The 13,003-nt window shown below is 37.4% G+C and overlaps 1 long non-coding RNA gene across 1 annotated transcript in view; it reads right to left on the bottom strand.

The window, feature by feature from the left end:
* Positions 1-10,171: 10,171 nt before the first annotated feature.
* Positions 10,172-13,003, bottom strand: part of LOC144379775 (uncharacterized) — a 66,713-nt gene continuing 63,881 nt past the window's right edge. Inside the window, exon 4 of the long non-coding RNA XR_013443152.1 lies at positions 10,172-10,344. This is a non-coding gene — a long non-coding RNA (uncharacterized LOC144379775). The remainder of the gene's footprint in view (positions 10,345-13,003) is intronic.

Genomic DNA, 13,003 nt, shown 5'->3' with positions numbered 1-13,003 from the left:
ACTGGATGTTATACACAACTAATGAGTCACTGAACACTACGTCAGAAACTAATGATGGACTATACAGTGGCTGACTGAACATAATAATAAAAAATTTCAATGGTGTTTTACATGGCAACGTTGGGGAAAAAATTAATAGGAGGTACATACACCAATGTCAAACACCAGTTTTGGATTTTTTTGTTGTTAGGTAGGACAAAGTCCATTTTGGAATATTAGTCCCAAATGTAAATTGTCATCAGTCGTCTGGTTTAACCATGATACAGCAAAGGAAACGTGTACAAATAATTGTATTTTATATATATATGTATATATATGTATGTATGTATATATATGTGTGTGTGTGTATGTATATGTATATGAATATCTGTATCAACAAATGTTTCCCTGAAATGGAAGGGTTTAAACAGGCTTATTGCATATAGAAATTAGTTTTTAGTAGTGTTTATACAGGACAGAAATGGTTAAAGTATTGGGAATGGCTTGGGAAGAGTCTGTGGTACAGCTTAACCACCAAATTAAGAGATTTTACTTTTTTGAGTTGTCCATTCAATAAACATTTATTGAGTATGTGTCTACCTATGGGCCCCTGTAAGAACTGAAGCTAAAAGGATGAATTAAGCTGAGTTTATACTAAAGAAGTATATATTCCAGTGAGGAAGATAAGGTTATAAACATCATCAAAGAGTCACAGTAATATGCAATAAGTGTTAAATAAATGGACATGAGCATTTATTCATTCTAACCCAGGGATTATTTGAAAATATTGTATGCTTTCAAGGGGTAAAAAGTGTCTGTCTAAAGTAACTTTAAATGACTCCAACTCCTTCGTAAGAGTAAGTGAATTTTATTTTAGTCTATTCCCCAAACTCAGTCATTCATGAATTATGCCTTTCCTACCCAGAGATTATCAACCTATACCAGCTAGTCTTCAGGTTATTACTAGCAGCACTTGGGGTGGTCTTAAATTTGGGTTGTCTTCACAAAACTCATGCTGTATGAATTTACAACCCATGCTTACTTCTAGAATTGTAAGCCTTTGTTAGACTCCTCTCAGCTCCATTTATGGAGTTAACAAAGAGAACAACATACATCTATTCAGCATCCACAGAGACAAAGATATGTTTTAGGAAGTGTGGGATAATAGATGAGAAGCATAATGATGGTTCTTGCCTTTGAGGAACTGATATTCTATTGGACAAACAGATTTTATTACCACATTCTAACAAAAGTGCTACCAGAAGGAATCCAGTTCTGTAAGCTTCTCATTCTGGTTTTGTATTTTGATCTTTTAATACTTAATACCATCTTCTACTAAACTTTTTCTAAGGTTTCCCTTTTGCTGCTATCCTCAAAAAATGAATGACAGAGAGTTAAAAGGTATTAAGGGTATTTCTAACTCTGAGACCTGTTTTTATGGCAACATCCCTCTGCCAGATAATCAGATTAAGACAGTGATTACTTAAAGGTGGTCCTTGGTATAAAAATGAAGAAAGAAAAATTCATCTTTAGCATTTCCCTATTCACTTTTGACCTTTCCTCTTTCCTCTTCATCTTTCAAGCATCTGAAACTCTCAGAATTTACCACATAGCACCCATACTAGGAAAAGAATTTACCTACAACCCAAACTTGGCTTCCCCTTCACTTTTCTCACCTTTATTTTAATCTTTCTGGGCTTTCCCCAACCTTGCTAGGACTTATCTGATTGATTAGATTCAATTCAGTATTGAGTCATAATGGCCTTCTGTAGTTATTCCCCTTAGGTACTATTTATAATTTAATAGCTACTGTATTTGCAAAACCATGTAAAATAAGCAACATGAACCTTGTAAGGAAAAGCTGGAAAACCTTTTGAGTGCTATGGTGGGGGACACTACATACATCACATACACACATGCTGTAAGGATTGTCCCTGTCTTGATAATTCCCCAAATCTCTCTTTCAGTTGACTTTTCTCTGTGATCAGAGGAGAGGATATATGTTTTCTCTATGTCATGACATTTTGAAGCCATTGAGCAGCTAGGAAAAACTCAGATGAATCTTGAAAACAAGGGTTTATTCAAGGAGGCAAGGATGAAAGTAATTTTCCTTTGTTGCTTTTGCAATATCTTCAATAACTCTGGAGTCAAAACTAAAACCTGAGAACAGATAACTGATAATAAATAATGTTTCCTTATCTGCCTGGGCAGCAGCTTACATGTATAATGTGGTTCTTTGTATCTGTGCATGTACCACAAGCTGCATTTTCTCTTCTCAGGTCTCTGTAGCTTTAGTTACAATCATCCAATCTCTGTATCATTTTTATGGTTCCTTGTGATGTTGTGATGTTTGCTTTAGTCTACTTTGTGTCAGTATTTATTGGGGTTTCACTCTGAAGCACAGTGTTAGAAAAATACAAGTATGTTCTCTTATTTTTCTACATCACCAAACTTGGCATAGATGGCACTTCCACACCATACTTGACCTCTTCTGTAACATGTACAACCTACTGTGTTTCTTGCCCATTCTTGTTATTTTTTTTTGTTTTATTAGGCAATGTGTCTTTTTATAACTCATAAAATACCTATCATTATATTAAAAATTTTACACGGCCATTGTCTTGGCTACTTCAAAACCCTGGGCAAGTAATCTAAAATGATCCTACATTTATGTTGAAACCTAACATGCTTATTTGTGATGACTGTATCAACCTAAAATAACAACATCATTAACATTATTTCATGAACATTAGTGAAAATTTCCAAAAAACAAAACCCGAGCATTGTCATTACAACTCTTGGGTAGGAAGAGTTTGAAAAGACTACAGAGGACAGTGGGCATAATGTTTACCTCTAAATAAAGCAGAAAGGGGATTAAAGTACAATGGTTAGGGTGGGCTACAACATGAAGTTGATATAGTTCCATTTCTTGATAAACCTCACTACTGAATATATTTAACATTTTTGTGAGAATATTAATAGATCTATTTTACAGATAAGGATATTAAGGCACAGCATGAAAAGTATAGGGGTTTTCCCTTTTGTAGCCTACCTACCCTTATAAATATACCCCTAGAAAATGAATCCCACAGATGTTGATGGAACTGATAAGCCCCTGAAACCATACTAAAAAAACCCCGATAAAATTGAGTAAATTGGACTTTGTTTACACTGCATACATTTTTGTTCATCTTTTGGCCTTGTTGAGACAATGTGCCTTGTTGCTGTACTGTTGGTCTCCTCTCCAACCTGGCACAGGCACTCTGGTAGCAAACCAATGTGATGGAGAAGAAAGGAAAATAAACCAACTGTGACATTTAAAACTTACTGCAAAGTGTTTGGAACCCCTTGAAGACAAAAACTCTATAAAAGGGTCTGAGGCTCTAAGAAAGGATTATCTCTTCTTTATGTACCTCATACACTATCATTTCCCACAGATTTCTAATCACCTGAGTAACACTGGGACACAATAGTTTTCAAAGCAGTTAACAATTTAGCAATAAGAATATTGCTTCATTTATCTATTTTTGTAAAGAACAGTGTCCTTCCACTACTAATATAAATGTTTTTATTATTTATTGTCTGCTCAAGTGAGTTGAACACATGACTCATAATTGAGAGACAGTTCTTTAGACATGTGGCATCATCTGATGGCTTTGATTGAGGATGATGATGCAGGATGTGTAAAGTATCTGCATTAGTCAATGGATCTGCAGGAGAAATGACTGGAAATGAGTGAATCATCAAGTGCAACTTCTGGCTTCTATGAGCAACTTCAGTTTCCATTTGGATTAATGCAGCTTCCTCTCAAATAGCTGTGGATTTTATTAAGATAATAGAATCATACAATTTTAGAGCTGTAAGAGACTTCAGAGATCTTTTTTAAAATCTTGGTGAGGACAGAGGTGCCGGGATGGCTGAGTTGGTTGAGTGACCGACTCTTGGTTTTGGCTCAGGTGGTTATCTCCAGGTTGTGGGATTGAGCCCCATGTGGGGCTCCACACTCAGCAGGAAGTCTGCTCAAGATTCTCTCTCCCTGTCCCCCCCACTCATGCTCTCTCTCTCTCTAAAATAAATAAATTTTTAAAAAATAGAATAAAATAAAATAAAATAAAATAAAATAAAATAAAATAAAATCTTAGTTAAGACAAACACACTCAGGATCATAAAGAGTTTGGGTAAAAGGTCACAGAGCATAGCATCCAGTTTGAACCACATTCTTTTTCTTTTTTAACCAACCCATGTTATCTCCTTTCAAAATAACTTTTTCAGTTTCTGTGTTTGATAAATTCAATACATCTGTCTCTTTTATTGATAAACATTCAAGGAAGTAGAAACAAGTTTATGTTATTCTATTTAAAGTTCTAAGAAAATGCTGAAAAAACACAAATTATTTCTTCTCTTCATTTTGAAGATACTTTAATCTACTTCTGCTGGCTATGTACTTCAGAAAAGTAGATATAGTCTATAATTAATGTTTAATATTACAAAAGGAAAAATAAAATCTATTTCTGACATGATGAAAGTCAACTGGAAGAACCCAAGTTGATGTTCCATTAAAAACTGTCTGCATGATGTTCCATTAAAAACTGTCACCATTATCATTTAAAATTAAAATGTTCCTTCTAGTTACAAGCATTATTCTCATTGCTTCTCTGCGTGCATTGATATTTATGAATCAATATGTAATTTAATATCAGTATGTTTAATCATAATCAGCCAGAGTGCTGTGTTTAGCTAAACCTATAAAATGTACTCTAATGATTCTAAAATGTTTAATTTAAGAATCACTGCCTCTGTGCATATGAATCAGAGACCTGTGTTTAATTATTGATAGCAATTAGTACACAGAAGCAGACAAACACCATCTGGTGGTAGAAATGGCTCTATAGCTGTACCCCTTTCACTCTTGGTTTTAAAGTAATACATTGTTGATTATGTTCACCAAGATGAGAAAATTGGTTTTCTTTCTATACCCCAACTACTAGAATTTCTATCCCTTTAAGCCCCATGGTATCAACAGCCATTGTTCTCTGAGCTAATATAAAACTATCAAAACTATGGGGGTGGTCAACTGGGTTTGGTTGTCCTAATCAGACCTCAGTGAAAATTTTCAGTAAGAATTCCTTATTCTGTATGCATCTCATGAATAATAATAAGAGTGATGTTAAAATGTTTGAACCTCAAGGTCAAACATTCATAACAAAAAGCAATGCTCAAATAAAACCACAGAAAATGCCAAATTAACTAATGGGGTGTTATTTTGCTCAGACAAGAGCGGGTGTACATGTGTATGCATGTATGTGAGCCTGTGTGTGTCTGCTGCTGTATGGCTTGGGTAGATGGACTTCTATCTAATGAAATTTAAGACAGTGTTTGAAATAAGGGTAAACTACCATGTCTGCTCTTAAAGGGATCCACCATTGTCATCTCACCTTTGTACCTTCTGATCCTTCAGCACAACTGCTTAAACCTCATATGAGGAGATGCCACCAGGGTCCCAGAGTTGACTCTTCTTTCTTCCTTTTTCTTACCGTTAAACCCAACTTGTGGACCCTGTGATGCACGTTGGGCAGAACTGAGCTCTATGTGTGTGAAGATCTTAATCCCATCAGCCCCTAGGGCAGCCATGCTGGGTCCAAGGCAGCCCAATCTTCTGGGTAACCCCTACAGCATCAAGTAGCTTCATCCAGGACTCCTCAGCCCAGATTTCATGGTTCACTACAAGGTCCCCACTGTAACAGGTGCACTGAGTAAAATCAGACTTGATATTCCATCTCACTGAGCAGAGTGCAGCCAGGAGGAAGTGCTGTCACACAAACACCCACTTCAGGGGCCAGTGACATAGTGACAAGGTGTTTAACAGTCTTTCATGGGATGGGTGGCCTAAGGAACTGTTGGAAGAACTTGTGAGCCAGGTGTAAAGAGCACTACACCCAGGTCAAAGTGCAACTGGGATGGAGGATGAAGGCTTGGGAGGAGTCCCAGGCTGAGATCTTAAATCTCTGACTATCCCTAATTTGGATCTGTCTTCACATATATTGGCTGCTTCTAGCCATTTGAAGCTTATATGTCCTCAGCTAGAGTCCAAGCTGGAGGATCAAATCAATAAAAGCAAACAAGAATCACCTTCAAGGTCTAGTGAGGTGGAGGAGAGTGTGGAAGCAGGAAGTTTCAAGCTGTATTAGAGTTCCAGGCAATTTGTGCATTCACAAGGGGGCCCCAGTCTCATGGGAAGAGTGGCATGCAGGAGGTCCAAAAGCCCTACCCACGTTATTGAGGGATTGGTATAAGACACTGGTCTGAAAAGAGGTCTGGCACAGCAGGAACAGTGCTTGAGAATTTCCAGAGAGAGGTAAGAAATCAAGGCCCAATGAGGTTTCTGGCCTAGTCCAGCAGATTTAGACCACACACCACAAAGCCATGGGGTCCTATGTCAATGTCTCAGGGGCCATTTGTAAGGGCAGTAGTTAAGCAAGGAAAATCTGGGCACCCCAAGCCAGCTATTACCTATTTTATCTACTCTGCATAGCAGGTACCTTTTATCTATAATGCAGAGTACATGTTCATGAAAGATTTCATTTGAAGAAAGAGCTCAATCATTAAAAAAGCCTCTAAAAAATACTTGACTAGTCCACAAAGGTGATGGGAATGCAGCATCTCAGAAACCAGACCTGGACACTGTTCTGGTGAGCAACATGATTCACCTCCAAACATGACATGTAGGCTTCTGCTGCTCTTGTGACAGGTTCAGGAACGGAGGTAGCCTCTGCAGAGGTGGCTGCCTGGGAAAGACAAGAGCAAGGGCACAGGCAGGGGCTGCTGAAATAAACGGGTACTACTAGAGGCAGTGAAGAATAATGAGTGTGTTGGGTACACAGGCTGGTGTATGCTGTGCTCTCAGGGACTAAGGCTGGGGATTTGATCAGACTCTAATTCTACAAGTAAAAGTACATGAGTTCTTTATCCAATCTACTGACTTAATTCAATTTCCATGAAGAGGTTAAAAGCATCACAGATCACTGTACAATTTTCTTTATACATCGTCCCTGAACTATAGATAATTATAGCTGCAGCTGTTCATGAAATATTCATTTATTCAAACAGGGCTTAAGAAAAGTCAAGACAAATGACATATTTGCAATGGGGCAAATATGTTCAAAAGGTCACCCACATAGTGTCCCCCAAAAAATAACCTGGCAGAGGATCTAAAGAGATAGTAATTTTTATCATAGAAAAATAACAAGATGAGCCAGATCTTTGCTGCTAAGAAAAAATTCTAATTATATTTTTTCAAATAAGATGCCCAAAAAATGGATGTATTCTTGTATTGTAAAAACAAGTCCTTTTTGGTAACCTTTGCATTTCATGGCAAAACCCCCTCTACTAAAATAATTTGCACAAATTCCTACTGCAATAACCATGTAGGAGTGGGGATTTGGAAGATTTGTGTTAATGTCCAGGAAATATCTTTTTGAGATTGTATCAGGTTTCTCATTCAATTCCTGGCCCTTTCCTCCTGACTCAAGAATGTTCCTTTGAAGTTCTAATTGCCTCAGGAAGGGGGTTCATAAGCAGCTTGATGGAAAGTAAAAGGGTGATTTATCCAATCAGAAGTATGGTAATTTATACAAGCAATTAAAGTTAGAAATTACAGGAAGAAGAATTCCACCTCCAAACAGTAATATAAAAACATGTGCGAGTTTCTAGACTGTCAGCCTGCCTTAGGGAATTGGGATTTTCCAGCACCATAGTTGTACACAGCAGCCTCCTGCCTTTCCTGAGTGATACAAATTTGGAAGTACTCTAAATGGATTTCGGTAAACCACCAAGATGGCAACTCGGGTTGTTCCTGACTTCACTCCCCCTCACAAGAAAAGCAACTAACAACTATTCAACAACAAGACACCACCGAGAGAGACCTAGAACACAAAGGTAAGGCTGAAGCATCACACTGTATGACTGCCCCTCCCCCAGATCAGTGCAGCACCACACAGAGAGGTCTTTCCTGAGCCTTCAGTTCTTCTAGTGGGAAAAAAGAACCTTAGGGGGTATAGCCAGATCTCCCCAGCATTGTGGGTGACAACCAGTGGCACACCCCATTCCCATCCTCAGAGCTCAAAGAGTTGCCTCACTCCACTAGTTATTAGGGAAATGCACATAAAACCACAACAAGTTGCTACTCATGCCTGCTAGAATGTCTATCATCTAAAGGACAAGAGATAACAAATACTGACATAGATGTGAAGAAAAGGTAACCCTTGTGCATTATTGGTGAGATTCTAATTTGGTACAATCACTATGGAAAACAGTATGGAGGATCCTTAAAAAATTAAAAATAGAACTACCATGTGGTCCAGCAATTCCCCTCCTGAGAATATATCCAAAGGTAATGAAATAACTTACTCAAAAAGATATCTGTACCCCCATATTCATAGGAACATTATTTACAGTAGACAAGGCATGGAAACAACCTGTGTCCATCTATGGGTGAATGGATAAAGGAGTTATGATATATACATCCCACACGCACACATACACGTACACATACAATATATACCACAACTTCCTTACCCATTTATACCATATTACATTAATTATATTCATACACAATGGAATATTATTCAGCCATAAAAAATGAGGAAATCCTACCATTTGTAACATGAACCCTGAAGGCACTAAGATAAGTGAAATAAGTCAAACAGAGAAAGACAATACTATATGATCTCACTTACACGTGGAATTCAAAAACAAACACACAAATAAAAACTGCAGAAAAAGAGGCCAGACTTGTGGTTACCAGATGTGGAGGTAGGGGGAAGGGGGGATTGGAGGAAGACAATGAAAAGGTACAAACTTCCAGTTAGAGGATAAATAAATATTAGGGGCCTAATGTACAGCATGATGACTAGCACTGCTGTAGGAAAATCGTTAAAAGAGTAAATTTTTTAAAGATTTTATTTATTTGAGAGAGAGAGAGAACATGAATGGAGGGGGAGGGTCAGAGAGAGAGGGAGAAGCAGACTCCCTGCTGAGTGGGGAGCCTGAGGCGGGGCTCCATCTCAGTACCCTGAGATCATGACCTGAGCCAAAATCAAGAGTTGGACGCTTAACTGACTGAGCCACCCAGGTACCCCTAAAAGAGTAAACCTTAAGAATTCCCATCATAAAGAGAAATTTTTTTTCTTCCTTTTTCTTTTCTTTTTAATTGTATCTATATGAGAAGATGAATGTGAGCTGAACCTATTTGTGGCAATCATTTCACAATATATGTAAATCAAACCATCATGCTCTATGCCTTGAACTTATACAGTGATGCATACCAATTATTTCTCAGTAAAACTGGAAAAAAAGGGAATGATAATAAAAAATGTTGTATCTGAAGAATTTCAGAACCCCTACATTTGAAGGTTGAGGTCAAACTGAGTTCCTGAAAAGGGCCAACTAAATATTTGTAATTCCTGACCATTATTACTGACCCACCAGAGGTATGTGATATGAATCAAAAGCAAACTATAGTCTGCACAAAATTAGATCTGTGGAATTCACTGGCTGATAACAGCAAAACTTCTCTGGATTTTTGTAGAAGAGTCTGAGTAAAACAGTCTAAATTTAATGTTTTTACATTATAGTGGGAGGCAAAGGAATACTATGAAACAAATAGATCATAATGAAATCTAGTTAGAAGTGTTAAGAACTTACAGAAAAATATGCTAAAATTAGAGAAATTGTTAAAAATGTGGCCCCATAATGCATTAGAATTTGCACAACTAAGTTATCTCTTAAAATGATTGAAATCTTAAGATTTGAAGATATTTTAAAGGTCATCAAGGCTAATGACTCAGTGTTTAAATATCTACAATTATTAGTGAGGACCACTGGTTCCTGAACACACCTAGGTGATCATGAGATAAATAGCATAGTAATTAAAACTTGGCCTCAGCCAAGTAGACTCCACATATGCCACTTACCAATTGTATAACTTTGGCAGATGACTTGACCTCTAAGAATAAAATGGGCATAATAATGGTAAAATTAATCCTCATTATTCAGATTCTGTATGTTGTACATTTACCTGCTCACTAAAATTTATTCACAAGCCCAAAATGAATACCTATGGTACTTTCATGGTCATTCACAGACATGCAAAGAGCAGTGAAAAATTTGAATTACCCAATGCTCATGTCCCCAGCTGATGCCAAACAAGGTGACACTCTTCCTCTTGTTTCAACTCTCCTATTATAAATGATTGTCCTTTTCATGATATATTTAGTGCCATGTTTTACACATTTCTATGCTTCTTCTTGGTGATTTTGCTGCTGAAAATGGCTCCCAATCATAGTGCTGAAATGCTGTCTAGTGTTCCTAAACACAAGAAGGATATGATGAACCTTATGGAAAAAAAACATGTTCTAGATAAGCTTCATTCAGGCATGAGCTATAGTGCTCTTGGCCTCGAGTTCAATGCTAATGAATAAACATTATATATTAAATAAGATGTCTTTAAACTGAAGGATACATAAAACATGGATGTGTATTGATTGGTTGATGAAAATATTATAACCAGAGGCTCAGAGGAATGCAACCTTGTATTTCCCCTAGGAGCATCGGTTCAGTGTTCACTAATTCACTGCTCTTAGAAAGTTTATAGAACGTAACTACCATGGGTGATAGAAATCTACTATACTTACCTTACCCAGAAGGTAATGCATTTTAAACTGCTTAGACTAGAACTCAGTATCTGGCATATAAAAATGTTTAATAAATGGGACACCATTATTAAACACAATATCATAAAGAAACTTCTCCCATTTTTAAACATTTTACATTAACTAACTCATTAATTTGTAGCACCTACAAACTTGGTGTGTGTGCATGTGTGTGGCATGTATGTGTGTGTGTGTGATAATGTGATATAATAAGAAATATGTATCTAATCTTTTCCCCTGGTTTCTAATATAAAAGCTTCTAAAACCTTTGGAATTTCCTGAGTGATGGGGTAATAAGAGCATCTTTTGTTATAAAATCTCAACTTTGCTCCTGGTTCCTGATCCAGAGTTCCCAAAATCCTTGTAATTCCCTGAATGATAAGAGTGCCTTGGTAATAAGGAAAATGACTCTTGGCTGAGGAACTCCCAGAGAGCTTCAGGATGGGAACTAGTCACCAGAAAATCCAACCAAGTGATCAGAGGGTTGGAACTTTCAGCCCTATCCTTGGACCTCCAGGGTGGGTAGTGAGTTCAGTCACTAATGACCAGTGATTTACTCCACTATGCCTATGTAATGGAACCTCCATCCAAACCCTAAACAAAGGGCTCAGATAGCTTCTGGAGTGGTGAGCATGAGTGCTGGAGGCTAACACACTCAGAGAGGGCATGGAGGCCTCCACGTCTTCCTCTGTACCTTGCTGCATGCATCTCTTGCTCTGGGTAGTTAGTGCCAGAATTGAATTGGATTGTAGGTCATCCAGCTGGTGTCCAGAGAGTTGCAGAACTTGGTGTGGAAAAAATTCTACACATATTTTGTGTCAGAAGTGTTTTAAGTAGAAATAGATCAATTTGTTACCTATATCTTTATTTAAGTCCCTATTGCAATGTTAACCATGAAAACCCTGTGTCTCCTTATCAGAAAACTCCTTTTGGAACTGTGTCAACAAACACATTCATGACACTCATTGAACATGTTAACTCACTTAACCTGTTACAGATTCTAACAAGGAATAACTTCTTCTTCAGCGTTTTATGACTTTGCAGGGGTTGGGGAAATGGATATACTTAACCTTTGCAGTAACTTGGTACTTGGCTAGTATGGCAGAAAGAGATGACGTGTCCACCATACTTGTGAACAGTTTCTTCTCCCAGGAAACAACCAGATGACTGACATTCCCTAGCTTTGCTTGACATTAAACAGAGTTTTACCAATGTAATGTGAGTAGAAGTAAGGCATGCCACTTCTGGGCCTGACCTTGTATAAATCTTCCAGATTTTTTCCTCCTACACTAGCTTGATACAGATGCAGACAGTGGCTTTGGAAGCCACTGGTGGAGTCTGTGTCCTTTATTCACACTTTGAAAAAATTGCCTACGAGCACCTACTTTGTACTTTACCTGAATGGGAAACTTCTATCATATATTAGCTGTTACGCATTTTGGTGTTTGTTGCAACAAACAACATTACTTTAATTGATACAGCTAGGACTTTGAAGACTTGAATTCTGGTATGAGTTTGATCATCAGATGGTGATGAGGTTTAAACTCAGATGAGGTATTTACTCTTGCCATATTTTGGCATCCTCATCTGTAGAATGGCACTAATTATGCTTTTTCAACCCATCGTACAGGATCACAGGAGAGCCCTAATAAGATAATGGATCAGAGAGAACACTGAAAAGCATGACATATGATATGTGTGCAGGGAATTATAAAATAATTTAGGGTGTCCAGGTCTCTTAAGTGACCAATAAATTGAATTAATACATCCACTCTGTGACTAACTGATCTTGCTTCTTCTACATATGAATGATTTCCTGCTCAGCTTCTGAAATTCTAAATATTATAGATGAAGCATCATGATGTTCTGAAGAGAGTTAGCACATGGTTCCTTATATCCCTGCCTTTCACACCACAGTATCAAGATACTCCCCTGTGCATGCTTGTTCAAAGGGAAAACACTAAATTAAAAACTAAAGTCAATCATAATCTAATCTACAACTTCAGTCAGGCCTAAATAAGATTAATAATCTCACTGTAGTAGACATGCAAATGAGAAAAACACCAACGTGTGATATAAGGACTCAGTAAGATGATGCTGATGGCCTGACTCTGAAAACCCAGAGCAGTGCTTTCAAATTCATTAATCCACTTTTCTACTTCTTTCATTATAATTGTTTGCACATATAGAGTTGTATATGTAAAAGTGAATATACACATTCTTTTCTTTTTTACCTAAAGAGCAGCAATATTGATCTAAATTCTTCTGTAGGTTGCAGGAGATCTTTCTGATCACAAATAACCAGTAGACTTAAA

This window comes from Halichoerus grypus, chromosome 13, assembly GCF_964656455.1.
Source record: "Halichoerus grypus chromosome 13, mHalGry1.hap1.1, whole genome shotgun sequence".
Lineage (NCBI taxonomy): Eukaryota > Metazoa > Chordata > Mammalia > Carnivora > Phocidae > Halichoerus > Halichoerus grypus.
The sequence above is the reverse complement of the archived record's forward strand: the minus strand, read 5'-3'. Positions and strand labels throughout refer to the sequence as shown.